Source organism: Thalassophryne amazonica, chromosome 1 (genome assembly GCF_902500255.1).
Source record: "Thalassophryne amazonica chromosome 1, fThaAma1.1, whole genome shotgun sequence".
NCBI lineage: Eukaryota > Metazoa > Chordata > Actinopteri > Batrachoidiformes > Batrachoididae > Thalassophryne > Thalassophryne amazonica.
The window spans coordinates 678,980-693,389 of NC_047103.1; the positions used below are offsets into that span (position 1 = coordinate 678,980).

Here is a 14,410-nt window from a genome sequence, read left to right on the forward strand (position 1 = left end):
CAGAGGTCGCTCCATGTGAGTTTCCTCTTCTCTGCACCCTCCCACCTCGTCCAGCGACCCTGTTTAGCTTGTGCTATGGCTATGGAGCATCTGGCTGCTTCCTCCTGTCAGCGCACCTCCTCTATCACCATGGATCAACGTTTCGTTGCAGATGCCTTTTGCCACAGACATCTTATAGCTCCAAGGCCAAAGCCTCCTCTGCCTTGTTGGACATAGCCCACTACATCATGATGGAAAAGAGCAAATTTAGCCTGCAGTACTGCTGTGGCTGGAGTCCACTTCCTCCCTGTTGCTAGGGTAAGAGCGATGCCTCTCACCACCGGGTCCCGGGAGTCAGTGAGGGACATGTTCAGCCTCACCTTGGCACACTTGAACTCTTTAGCCAGACTAGAAATTGACAATGACAGAGCTCCGTCGCTGTAGAGACCAACACTGCTGAGGCATTTGGGAAGCCCAAGCCACTTTCACACATAAGAGTTCACTAGTCTCTCCAGTCGACTGGCATGGCTAACCGAAACCTCATACATGGTCAATGGCCACAAGAGTCTTGGAAACAGCCCAAACTGGTAACACCAGAGCTTCAGTTTTCCCGGTAGTGCAGTGTTGTTGATTTGCCCAAGGCCGTTAGCTGTATCCTGCCGTAGTTGCTCAAGCTGCCAGGTGTCTTTAAGGTCTGCGTTGTACCATCGTCCAAGGCTCTTGATGGGCTTTTCCAAGATTGTTGGAATTAGCTCATCACTGATGTAGAACTGCTCACCTGTCAGTTGGCCTTTGACAATGGAGATGCTGCATGACTTGCTTGGCTTAAACTCCATTCTTGCCCACTGGATGTTTTCTTGGAGTTTCTGAAGCAGGCGCCTAGTGCATGGTTTTGTTGTTGTGATGATGGTCATATCATCCATGTAGGCTCTGATTGGTGGAAGACGCAGGCCATTATTGGTCCTCTCTCGTCCCACTACCCAACGAGATGCCTGTATGATCAGCTCCATTGCCATGACGAATGCCAGAGGAGAAATTGTACAGCCTGCCATGACGCCTACCTCCAGATTCTGCCAAGCAGTGGTGCTGTTCTCAGATGTTACTCAGAACTGGAGATCCTGAAAGTAGCTCTTGACCAACTCTGTGATCTGATTTGGTACGCCAAAATAGTTGAAGGCCGTCCACAAGATCTTGTGAGGGACTGACCCAAAGGCGTTCGCAAGGTCTAAGAAAACCACGTGCAGGTCTCTCCGTTCCTTTTTGGCAGTTTGTATCTGGTGCCAGATGATATTGCCGTGCTCCAGACATCCTGAGAAGCCCTGAATGCCGGCCTTCTGCACTGATGTATCGACAAAGTTGTTTCTCAGCAAGAAAGTCGAGAGCCTTTGGGCCAGGACACTGAAGAAGAGCTTTCCTTCTACATTCAGCAGGCTGATCTGACGAAACTGGCTGATGGTTGATGACTCATTTTCTTTGGGGATTAGTATACCTCCCGATCTTCTCCATGCTTTTGGTATCACTCCCTTCTGCCAAGCCACCGTCATCAGTTTCCAGAGGTATCTAAGGACACTCAAGGTGTTCTTATAAAACCTATATGGAATACCATTGGGCCCTGGTGCTGATGCTGATCTTGCCTGCTTCACTGTCTTCTCCACCTCGCTCCATGTGGGAGGCCTTACATCCATTTGATGCTCAGGAGCATGAATTGGTGGCATGTCATTCGGGATAGCGACTGGCTCATGCCTCTGATCATCAGAGTAGGTCTTCTTCAAATGCTCTTCCAGGTCTTTTATGGGCACTTTGAGGCTCCCACTCTTTTCTTGCTCAAAAAGGCCTTTAACAAAGCTATAGGGATTGCTGTAGAAGCGGGTCCTTGTCCGTTCTTTCCACTTACGTTGTCGCCTGAGGTGCTCTGATCTTCGCAGCTTCATCAATCGCTGCTTTATTTCCGCCTGCAGATCATCTAGTCCGACTTTCCTTCTCTGTAGCCCTCTTCCACTGCTTTCTCAGTTGCCTTCTTTCCTTCACAAACCTGTCGATTTCCCGCTGCCTCCTGGACTTTGGCTGACTTAGAGGGCCTTTTTGCTGCCTTCGGGTTTTCTCTTTTATCCCAAACCTCTCAGCCCCATAGCTGTATATGATGGATCCCATGTTTTGCAATTTTCTTTCGACAGGACCCTTCTGTTGTTCTAATAGGAGGATGAGGTCTAAGTCGATGGTCTCCCACTCTTTCTTCTGGCTGGATTTGGGCCACAGGATCTGAGGTTTCCTTCCTTCCATCTTCCTTTCTGTTGCTGGCAGCGGATGGCTAGGTGCTGAGCTCGGAGCTGGTGTTGGCTGTATGGGCTCTGAGCTGGAAACCGTTGCTAGGTATTGCAGGCCCAACTCCAGGTTGGGGACTGGTGTTGGCTGTAGATGGCTGGACTCTAAACTGGAGGCTGCTGCTGGCTGTTCCTGGCTAGTCTCCAGACTGGAGACTGCTGGAGGGTCTATGTGATGCTGAGCTTCAGCTGAGGTGCTGATACCCTGAGGACTGTGGGGGTTCTCCTGCCTCCAGGCTTCACTCGACTGATTTGGCCGTCTTCTTAAGAAGTATTGGTCAATGTGAGACCCCTTGCTGAGCTTGCTGAGGCATTTATTTAAGCCTTGATGGATTTTTAGGGCCCTCGCTGTTGTTAATTTTGTCCAGCCACAAATGCAGTTCTGCAGTTTTTGTCCTGCCAGCGTTGATGGTCCATCTGTTGCGGTGCTGATTGATCTATTCATTATCTGTTCCGTTCCTTGGTCGGTCACCGCGTTATCCCTCTGTGGTGGGTCATCTTCCGCCCCCGCTCTCGCAGACCCTGGGGGTATTCTCTTCTTTGAGGTTTTCATAGCAATAATTCAGTATCAAACAGAATTTGATAGTATCTCACTAGGCATACTGACGAAACTCATAAGGTCAACAAAAAGCACAACCTGTTTATTTGATCCTATACCAACAAAACTGTTTAAGGACCTGTGGCCCACTCTTGGGCCGACTGTGCTGGAAATGATTAATCTTTCTTTAACTTCTGGATCTGTTCCTAATTGTTTCAAATCTGCAGTGATTAAATCATTACTTAAGAAATCTAATCTTGACGCTAGTGTATTGAAAAACTGTCGGCTGATATCAAATCTATCATTTTGCTTTAAAATTCTGGAAAAAGTGGTGTCACGGCAGCTTGTAGACCATCTTACTGAGAATAATCTCTTTGAGCCACTGCAGTCTGCTTTTAGAAAATATCATTCCACAGAGACGGCTCTCACTAAAGTGGTGAATGATCTTCTGCTTGCAGTGGATTCGGACACCACTACGGTTCTGGTGCTGTTAGATCTCAGTGCTGCGTTTGATACCGTGCATCATCATATTCTACTTGATAGGCTGGAAAATCATTTTGGGATTACTGGGAGTGCCCTTGCATGGTTGACGTCATACTTGACCAGTCGTGCTCACTGTGTTTTGTACAGTAACACTACCTCGATCTGAAATGAAGCATTCATATAAAAAAAAAAATCAAAATCAATATTTTTGTTAAAAATTGATTTCAAAATTGTAAAACAAAAAAATTGAGAAGCTTATGTTAATCGATTTTTTTTTTCTCCCACCCCTATCTTAGACCATGAGTTTTATTGTGCTTGAGCTTGCATTGTTATTTAAAATAGTTATTGTGTCCATAGGTTAGATGCTTGTGTTGTATTTTATGGTGGATCTGTTGTTTTTATTATTGTTTTTTTATTGCTTTGCCTTGTTGGCGTGTGTCCGCCCTTCGAAAGAGGTCTTGATCTCAGTGGGTTTTTTCTTATCTGCTTAAGTAAAGGTTAAATGAAATGAAAAAATGCCAGTATACCAGGTAGAACTTTGTCTAAATGTGATGATAATCCAGTTACTAGCCCTAAACTTCACTAAAAGGCCCTGAATTTAGATAAAGTTGAGGCCACGGCACACTCCGTTTACTAATAAAAATGAATTAAAAGAGTAAAACAGTCGGTGAATGCTTCAATACTAGACCCTGGTGCTCTAGTCTCCACAGAATCTGACTGTTTTATTGACGCAGGGAGATCATTCCACAGAACAGGGGCACGATAAGAGAAAGCTCTGTGACCCACAGACTTCTTATTCACCCTAGGGACACAAAGTAGTCCTGCACCCTGAGAATGTAAAGCCCGGGTCAGTACATAGGGTTTAATTAGGTCAGCTAGAGAAGGAGGTGCCAGTCCCTGAACAGTTTTATAGGCCAGTAGCAGAACCTTAAAATCTGATGTCACTGGGACAGGAAGCCCGTGAAGAGACACCAAAATGGGTGTAATGTGGTCAAACTTTCTGCTTCGTGTCAAAAGTCTGGCTGCAGCATTTTGAACCAGTTGGAGAGCCCTAATGCTGGACTGCGGTAAACCAGAAAATAGAACATTGCAGTAGTCCAATGTAGAAGAGACAAACACATGGATCAGGGTCTCAGCATCAGCCATTGACAGGATGGGACGAATCTTCGCTATATTTCGCAGGTGGAAGAAAGCAGTCCTCGAAATATTTCTAATGTGGAGGTCAAAGGACAACGAAGGATCAAAAATTACCCCAAGGTTCCTCACTTTGTCAGTGTGATGTATGACACACGAGCCTAGGCTAAGCTTTAACTGGTCAAATTGATGCCGATGTCTCAATGGACCAAGAACCATCATTTCAGTCTTTTCAGAGTTTAAAGTAGGAAGTTTCTGGACATCCAGCTTCTCACTGATGCAAGGCAATCTTCTAAGGATTTTATGTGGATGAGATTACCAGCAGTTATCGGCATGTATAACTGAGTATCATCTGCATAGTATTGAAAGGCAATCCAAAAGCCCCACAATATGTGCCCAGGTGGTGCTACAGTGAGGTACAAAAGTATTTAGTCAGTCTCTGATTGTGCAAGTTCTCCTACTTACAAAGATGAGAGAGGTCTGTAATTTTCATCATAGGTACACTTCAACTATGAGAGACAAAATGAGAAAAAAAAAAATCCAGGAAATCACATTGTAGGAGTTTTAAAGAATTTAATTGTAAACCATGGTGGAAAATAAGTATTTGGTCACCCACAACCAAGCAAGATTTCTGGCTCTCACAGACCTGCACCTTCTTCTTTAAGAAGCTCTTCTGTCCTCCACCTGTTACCTGTATTCTGTATTAATGGCACCTGTTGGAATTTGGTATCTGTATAAAAGACACCTATCCACAGCCTCAAAGAGTCAGACTACAAACTCAACCATGTCCAAATAAATGGTAAATAGTCAATGGACTACAATTACATAGCACTTTTCCATCTGCATCAGACGCTCAAAGCACTTTACATTTATGCCTCACATTCACCCAGATGTCAGGGTGCTGTCACTACACACCGGGAGCAATAGGGGATTAAAGACCTTGCCCAAGGGCCCTTAGTGATTTTCTAGTCAGGCGCAGATTTGAACCAAGGATCTTCTGGTCTCAAGCCAAACACCTTAACCACTTGACCATCACCTCCCCTCTTTGGCCAACAATGATTTTCAGGATAGTGAACTTATGTTAATGACACCCAGACTAAGGACCTCAGTGGGGTTGACAGTTGAACTGTTTGGGTTTAGGGGTGGTTCCAGAGTAGCATATATAAGATGCCTAGAAGTAGGTTTAGGTTTGAGACATTCCACGTGCGTTGTAAGTAGCAGACACAAAATCTTTACTATTGCTGGAACAACCATTTGGCCATCCTCAATTTCACCATCATCCAATGTAGTAATAGGTACTATGTTTGCAAAGCATATCCCTCTATGATTTTTATGGACACATCTAAGGAAGCAGGCCACAGTCTCAACTTGTTGAATTTCCCTCTCTGGCAGATAAACTGCACTATCACCATAGTGGATTTTCTGCACTAATTTCCCTGCTAAGCTAATGGATTCCACATCCACCTTTGACATAAGCCTTGCTGGGTCTCTAATCACCTGCTCCGTGGCCTGCTGTAAATTCCTAATGTTAACCTCCCTGTAGAGCTCTATCTATGTTCGCAGACAAGATGGTGACGCCTTCCCCAGTAGGGTGGAGGCCATCCGGTATCAGCAAGCCACAGTGGCCCCAGAATGAAGGCCAGTTTTCAGTAAAGCTAAAGCCTTGCTGTCTTCAAAATTGTTCCAGCCACCTAGTTAGAATAGAATAGAAAAAACTTGGTTCACTGATTATCTGCGTGACCTCAAGCATAAAGCAAGAGGTCTAGAACGGAAATGGCGTAGTTCAAAATTAGAAGTATTCCACCTTGGTGGCGTGATGCTATCTTAGACTATAATCATGCACTACTGGCTACAAAGCGGACTTACTACTCTGATTTGATCAACGAAAACAAGCATAACTCAAAGTTCTTCTTCAACACGGGGGCAACACTTATTCATGGACAACCACCTGTAAGTGTCCTTTTACAGCACAAGATGTTTTAGATTACTTTGAGCAGGGCATTACTTAGCTCCTGGACCAGATTGTGCAGGAAATGGTCTATTCAGCCCTCTGTAGGTTGACAGTTTTCATTTCCATCAAATGATGTGACATCCTTTTGTTCCTAACTCATTATCCAGTCCACATCAGGAAAGATATCCAGCATGATGTTTTTCCCCGTTGAGATCTGCTGTGTTTTCAAAATGGTTCTTTAAATTTTTTCTGCAGTGGATGTGTAATGCTTCCACTCGCATTTTAACTCTCTCCAGTATGTTCCTAAGCATGTGTCACAGTTTGCATACATGTGAACATTTTGCAGTCTTTTTTTAGTGTGTGTGTGTTGGAACATATAATCATAATGACTTGATTTTATAGAGCACTTTTCAAGTTGCATTATTCATTCACACATTGATGGTGGTAAACTACTAGTACAGCCACAGCTGCCCTGGGTCAAACTGTCGGAGGCATGGCTGCTGTTCTGCTCCTGTGGCCCCTCCAGCCACCCCCTCATTCTTACACAGGCAAGGTGGGTTATGTGTCTTGCTGAAGGACACAACGACAACATGCAGATTTTTGACTGGTTGGGAGCCAGATTCAAACCGCCAACCATTTGCTCATAAGACAGCTCGCTCTACCCACTGAGCTTAAATATCTTGTCTTTGTGGTGTATTCAATTGAATATAGGTTGAATAAGATTTGCAAATCATTGTATTCTGTTTTTATTTACATTTTACACAACGTCCCAACTTCATTGGAATTGGGGTTGTATCTCAAAAAAATTTGAATATCTTAACGTTCAGTATTTATGTTCCAAAGCATTGAGGAACATGGTGCATTTTGTGAAGGGGGGGGGGGGGGGGGATAAACAAAATGTGAATATCTTGACCTGTGGGATCATGTTTCCAATGTGAGCCCATCAATTCTATCAGATTTCTTTATGGCAAATTTCAAAAATTCTGTTTTATCTCACAATGTGAACAGACCCTGACGAGAAGGAGCCCCCTGTCAAAGGAGACACATCATTGAATGAATGGGTGGAGTCTAAACTTGAGGGAAAGGAGCCTATGAGTGATGGCAGAGACTCTGGGGCGGAGTCAAAGATAGAACTGACATCTGACATCACAGCTGCCTTCAAAACCTTCCAAACTCAGCTGGAACAACACTTTACGGTCAGTATTCGATCTTTTCAACAACATAATGTATTCCAAAAGTACCATAGGTTTTAACAAAACTAGACATGAGTCATAGTGAATTTGACACCTAAATAGATCCTTGTGGTTTGATTGGTGGATTGTATATCATGTGACATTTATTATTTGTAGTATTGTATGTATGAATGTATTGTATTGTGTACTCTACATTCTTGTTCCATTGCTCTATTGAACGTCATTAGCTCTTCGTAAAAAATGTGTCCATGACACAAGGAAGTGAAATCCAGTAGTGTGGTTTGTGGGGACATCTTTAGCAGCTGTAAGATGCTGTCAGATGATGACATGAACGAGTTCCTATTGTGATTTTTCATTGGATATAGCAAAGCAGATGTGTAGTTCTATGCACCGCTGAGGTCCTCAGAGCGGCTTGAGGTGCTGAAGGAGGGTCAGAGTTGAATGCTAGGTGGACACAGAGCCATCTCTGTCCCACTTCTGCCTCCAAACATGACAGGCACACACTTCAACCAGCTGTCAGGTCTGCAGAAAAAATAATCGGAGCCAGCCTGCCCTCCATCCAGGACTTATACTGGTCCAGGACCAGGAAGCCAGCTGGTAACATCTCTGCACATCCCTCCCACCCTGGACACACCCTGTTTAAACTCCTCCCCTCTGGTTGACGTTACAGAGCTCTGTACGTCAGAACAACCAGACACAGGAACAGTTTCTGTCCACAGGTCATCAGACTGATGAACAACTTTACCTGACAAAAAACTCACTCATTCATATACCTCATGTACAACTTCAATCTGTTTGTCTGTTTCTCATTTGCACACATTTTTATTGCACGTTATTTTTTTATTTGCAGACTTTTATTGTGAATTATTTAGTGTTTAGTGTATGCTCGTACAGAGAGAGTACGGTTCAAGCTGGAGCCAAATTCCTTGTATTCTTTAAAGATCCTTGGTGAATAAAGGTGATTCTGATTCTTCCTCTTCCCAGAAGAAAGACCTGCATCATATTTATATTAAACTTAAAATTAGACAGATCTATTTAGGTGTCATATAAAACAGATAATGAATGTTTGCGTGCAGCGGAAAGAATATTTTCATTGAAAGATCAGGTTTTATTTATATATTATCTGCCATAAAATAATACTACATGAAAGAAACATATAAGATTTAGTAAATAAGGAAGATGTTATTACTGATTATCAGTAATTTTGTGTTTACTCAATAAATATGTTCTGAAATGTACTTTCAGGACTGCTGGCAGAAGCTTGAAGCTGAGGTTCTTCTGTCCATTAATCAGTGCCAACAGCGTGTCGTGTCCCTGTTGAATGCTGTTCATCAGCAAAGGTATCGGTCGGTTGTCCTTCAGCATTGTTATTATGTACTGATTGTCCACCTCTTGAAACAAGGCAGAGAACAGACCAAGACACCTATCAAAGTTTGGATGACATCACAGCCAGTCAGCACTGAGCCCGACCCACCCCTGAAGTCTCCTTTTCTGTCTGTGTGTATGACACTTCTGGTCCAGCGTAACCCTGACCCTAACCCTAACCCTGACCCTAACCCTAACCCTGACCCTAAACCTGACCCTGACCCACCATCCCACAGACCATATTTGGTACTTCTGACTCCGCTTACTTCCAGGCTTGTTACTACATTTGGACATTTCCTGTCCTGCTTACTTCCTGGTCCATATGATGGCATTTCCAGCCTTGACCTTTGAGTAATATTTTCTCCCTGTACTGACCCTGCCCCCTTCTGGCATGACCATATTTGGTCATTATGAGAAACTTTCCTTTGACAACGAAAGGATTTCTGTCAAACAATAGAAGCATCAAAGTTGAGTATAGGGTTTTGTTCTGACGTCATACAGTGAATGTGAAACTCTTCATTTAAGTAAGTCACACAATTAAATCATAACATTTTTCAGCAAAAAATGAACTTGGTTAAGTAATATAAGTGACAAACCATTAGTCTAACATTTACAGCTTTCTGTAGTAATTCATAGCACTCCTTCAACTATTTAATGTGACCAGGATTAAAAGTCAGAATTTTAATTAAAGCTTCTGAACATGTTTATCCCACAACTCGAGGACATTACATTTCTCCTGGTGCCAAAATGAGCACAATCAGAAAAATGATGAGATGAAGAGATTCAAAACAACAAAATGAAAATGTGAGTTTACTTATGTTCTGATAAATGATGTATTTGTGATTATTTAATAAATAAGCGGCAGTGGCCTTAGTGACCACCAGACTGAGGCTTTGGAACTAACACACACCGACAAATCAAAGTTTCATCACTTTATTTTCAGAATATGTCCTTATGGCAACTTTGCTGTTGTGACACATTTCTAATCTCTAGACAGCTGTATTCATTTCTTTTTTCTGTTTAACCCTTCTTTTGGTTTTGTGCATCTATTGTGAATCTTATTTAACTTACAGTCATCCTGTTGTAAATCACTAGCACTTAGCTTTAGCTAGCGCTTAGATTGTGTTAGCTAGGTCGACACCCCCCCGGTTACTTTCATTACAGTTTTTATCCGTGAAATATTTGTTAGTTTTTCAGTGTAACTGCTGTGAATTTTAGCTCATTATTTTCCTCTTGTGGAAATCTTAGGAGTTGCCAGCATTTTTGCTAGTGGTTAGCTTGCGTTAGCTAGGTCGACCGGGCGTGACACGAGCGACTGCAGCCACAGGTTGCCATGTAATCCCTATGTAAGGACGCGTTTTGGTGCCAAACCACGCAGCGCGACGCAATGGATGCGAGTGAAGTGATTTTGAGCATTTTGCGCGTTTGTGGCGCGATATTGCGTCGCGTCACGTCGTGTTGCCCTCCTCCCCAAGTTCAGAAATCTGAACTTTTTCGTCTCGTCGCGATGACCAATCAGGGACTGAATATGTAGTGACGTGGAGATGTCTGGAGTTTGACTGAAGATGTGAACATGTCCTGTTAGGGTTGCCAACTCTCTGAAAAATAAATAAGGGACACCTCACCGCCAGGGCCGACCGACCATTGCCTTCACCCTTCCCAGCATCTGTGTGAAATGATTTTTAACCATTTGACTGTTGACTTGACCCTGAATTTAAGTAGATGCATACATGCATTTGTTCTGATATGAACACGTGGAAATTATTATTTAGCAATTTATTTTTAGTGCAAAATAAATTTTCACTCACAATTTCAAAATGAGCATTCTGTCCTGCTTCAAAGCATAAAATAAAAATCTCTCTGTAGTGCTTAACAACAAAACAACAGAAAATTTGCATCATCCAAAACAATGTAACAGTGCACATTTACATATTTAGTGTAATAAAAAGTGCAAAAAATAAAGTTTGAAAAGTAAACAATACTTACAATACTTATAGCTGTTGTCGCGCACCTTTTCCACCCAGCCATTTTCCTTTTCTCATTCGCCCCTGTATTTTTGCATTCTTTTTTGTTTTGTTTTTTGTTTTTTGTTTTTTTAGGAGGAGTAACGACGTTACAGACATTGCTGTCCGTAGGCATATCTGCAGTGTCGGTGTCTGTATCGATTAGATATCAGCCATGCTGCTTTGTTATTGTCGTCCAGCGACCGTCGTCGGCTCATGACGTCGGTATCTTCTTGCGAGCAGATGTCCCTCGACCAGTGAGATAAGAGTGATTCTGTATTGTCAACTCGTGTCTGTCAGCTCATTGGTGAAAAGCAGGAGAGAGGCTGGGATCAAATTTACCGTAAGTTTCCATATAAAGCGCCAGTCAATTCCATTGACATTTTACAGACTTTTTGATTCTCACAGAAATATGGGACAAACTGCGTCCCGTTTCAGGTCAATACGGAACGCACACTTTTATTTCCAAATAAGGGACGATTCCATTTTTCAAGGGACGGTTGGCAACCCTATGTCCTGTCTCTGGTAGCAGCCTGTGAGCAGGACTTATGTCTCTTTTGTCCTTTATTTCACAATCATGACAGAGTTTTTGGAGCGAACAGCAGCACCACAGCAGCGGGGAGCGGAGTTTCTTTTTATTTTTATTTTACGTGAGCGCGAATCGTCCTGGAGATTATTTTACTTATTAACTACACACCTGTATAATAAAGCAAATGGTGACTGGTTTCTAAACACAATTATGACAGAGTTTTTTGGGGGAAGAGCGAGCTACAGCAAGCAGCGGAGTTTCTTTCTTTTTTTTTATTATTTACATGTGCGCACATGAACAGGACAGTTGGTCCTCAAACTGGGTCCCGCAGAGGTGGAAGGACCGCTGAAAGCAGCCGTCATCCAGACACAGCTCCTGCAGCAAATAATGATACTCTCTGTATTGGGAGCTTTTCACAACAACTCGCTCCGTGTGATCAAGGTCCATCATGTTAACTTGACTGACAACCGGAGCCGGCGAGCGGAATGGAAGCTCCTCCTATTTGATGACGCACCGGGGCGAATTTTCGCAGCGAAAGTCCACCCAAGCAGAGCGACACACCAGGCGAAGGAGGCGCGTCCGTCGCCTGGCAACCCACGTGAATTTGTAGCGTCAGATCGCGTCCGGTGTGAACACGGCTTAATACTTCTCTTCAGGGTTCCAGCCTCAGTGGGCGGTGCCCTGTGGCCCCGCCCCGTACTGCAAACGTCCACACTCTCTGCATCTGATTGCCTGTGCCGCCCAGCACAGAAAATCTGAAAAATGAACTGAAATGTTGCTGAAAATGTACCAATTCAATCGTATTTCAAGCTTATAGAGTCATAGTTTTGCAATTTTAAACCAATAATTAAACTAATATTTGTCATTTTTTTCATATCAAATCACAACCAACAGAGATCAGAGAGCTATGAACAGGAGCAGCTGGAAACGACGACTCTGCTCTGTGCTGAAGGAAAAAAAAAGTCGCCATGAAAAATAGACAATCCAGAGGTCCTTCTGTATGATACATTCAGAAATTTGGTTTATTTTACAGCTGAAAGGCTGTAAAAGGGAGAGAGGCACAGCATCAGTGAAAGGAAAGTGAAATTTATTCAGTTTTTCATTTAAAACAGCAGGTTTGACAAATTTAATCAGTTTAATTTAATCATCTTATAATGTGCCAAATCACAACAAAAGCCATCTCAAGGCACCTCACACAGAACAATTCAATATAAAAATTAAATAAATAAAAATGAATCAAAAATTCAAATACATAAATAAAAACAGAAGTAAAAGAATAAAAGAGATCAAAAATAAAAACTATTCATAAATAAGAGAATAGAAATGGGTTTTCAGTCTTGACTTAAAAATGTCCATAGACTCTGACTGCCTCACAGTCACAGGAAGACAGTTCCACAGGGTGGGTGCATGATGAGAAAAAGCTCTTTGACCCACAGACTACTTCTTCACCCTGGGAAGACAAAGAAGTCCCGCATCCTGCGACCGCAAAGCCTGGGCCGGCACGTAAGGTTCCACCAGATCATTGCCAAATCAGTCCAGTTCTTGTTCAAATAAGGCAAGTAGGTGTTATTCAAAGATTCAAAGAAATTTTATTGTCATATGCACAGAACAGAAGAACATCTTCCCTGCACAATGAAATGTGGCTACTGCATTTAACCCATCCTATTTGCCAGTAGGAGCAGAAGTTGCCATTAGGCGCCCGGGGACCAGCTCCAGATGTACATCCCTGCCTTGGTCAACAGCAGGGCTGAGCAAACCAACACCGACCCATAACAAACAACACACAACACACAACACATAGGCCGGCCCGGTACATAAAACATATATATGAAAGCAAAACACGAGGGAAAAGGAGAAGAAAAAAAAAACCCTCATAGCCGCTGCATTACACAGCGGCAATGAGGAAAAAAAAATCCCATCAGCACAAAAAACAATAATTACAGAGACAAAACAAGGACACAGGACGACAACCGAGATTTGAAAGGACCAGTTTATCAGAACACTCCGGAAGGCAGCCTGTTCGGCGCCGTCAACAGCCTTGTCCGACAGTCTGGAGGGGGGAGGGAACAGCCCTGCGCAGTCTGAGAAGTCCTGGACAGTTCTAACACAGTTCACGTCAGGGCTGGAGAAGCTGAGGGGAGGGGGGAAGACCAGGGAGCGAGGCTTAAGTGTTGATCTTCTGAGGAGGTTTTTTTATCACAGCAACCTTGAAGTGCAGCTGTATTTGGGGAAGCCAAATGAATAGCCAGATTAACAGACACCTGAAAGATTCCACAGTTCTGAGAACAGAGTGGCTCTCAATGCATCTGAATGTAGAATGTGGTCTTCACAGACGGTCATAGCGGGTTTCCAGGGCTGCGATCTTGCTCGAGATGTCTTCCAACGTGCGGTTAACCCCCGCCGACTGTGCAGCCACTGCCTTCCCAATCGAATCAATCATATAGGGCAGCCTGGAACGACCAATCAAAGCTGCTTCCACTTTCTTGATTTTCCGGTAAACCAGCAGAGTGCCTGCACCACACATCAGAAAGCCGGTCACCACCAAGCCGAATATGTACACATCTTCGACGTCCTCCACAGAAAGCATGTAAAGGCACATGACCTGCCATCTCCTCCACGAGTCCATCACGTAACCCATCACATGCGTCCCAGCAGGACAGGTCGGGTCCTCCGCTCCCGAATGTCTTGTAGAAAAAATAGTGTCAATTGCGTTCAGAGACCACTTTAACAGATCCATATTTGTCGTTTCCAGAAGAGCAAAGCTGCAACCTCACAGACAACACGCCACAGAAGCAGGAAAGATAAGGAGGGAGGGAGAGGAGAAAAGTGCGTCCGTCTCGGTCTCGGTCGAGTGCAAGCTTATATTGTTTTAAAAGAAAAAGTAATGCAATCCCACTCAAATTCTTGGAAAAAA

At 43.4% G+C, this 14,410-nt stretch overlaps 1 long non-coding RNA gene across 1 annotated transcript in view; it reads left to right on the plus strand.

The window, feature by feature from the left end:
- The window catches only part of LOC117518910, a 30,261-nt gene extending 17,765 nt beyond the window's left edge, over window positions 1-12,496 (plus strand). Inside the window, exons 2-5 of the long non-coding RNA XR_004563115.1 lie at window positions 7,415-7,602; window positions 8,845-8,945; window positions 10,316-10,320; window positions 12,485-12,496. This is a non-coding gene — a long non-coding RNA (uncharacterized LOC117518910). The remainder of the gene's footprint in view (window positions 1-7,414; window positions 7,603-8,844; window positions 8,946-10,315; window positions 10,321-12,484) is intronic.
- The last annotated feature ends 1,914 nt before the right edge of the window (window positions 12,497-14,410 follow it).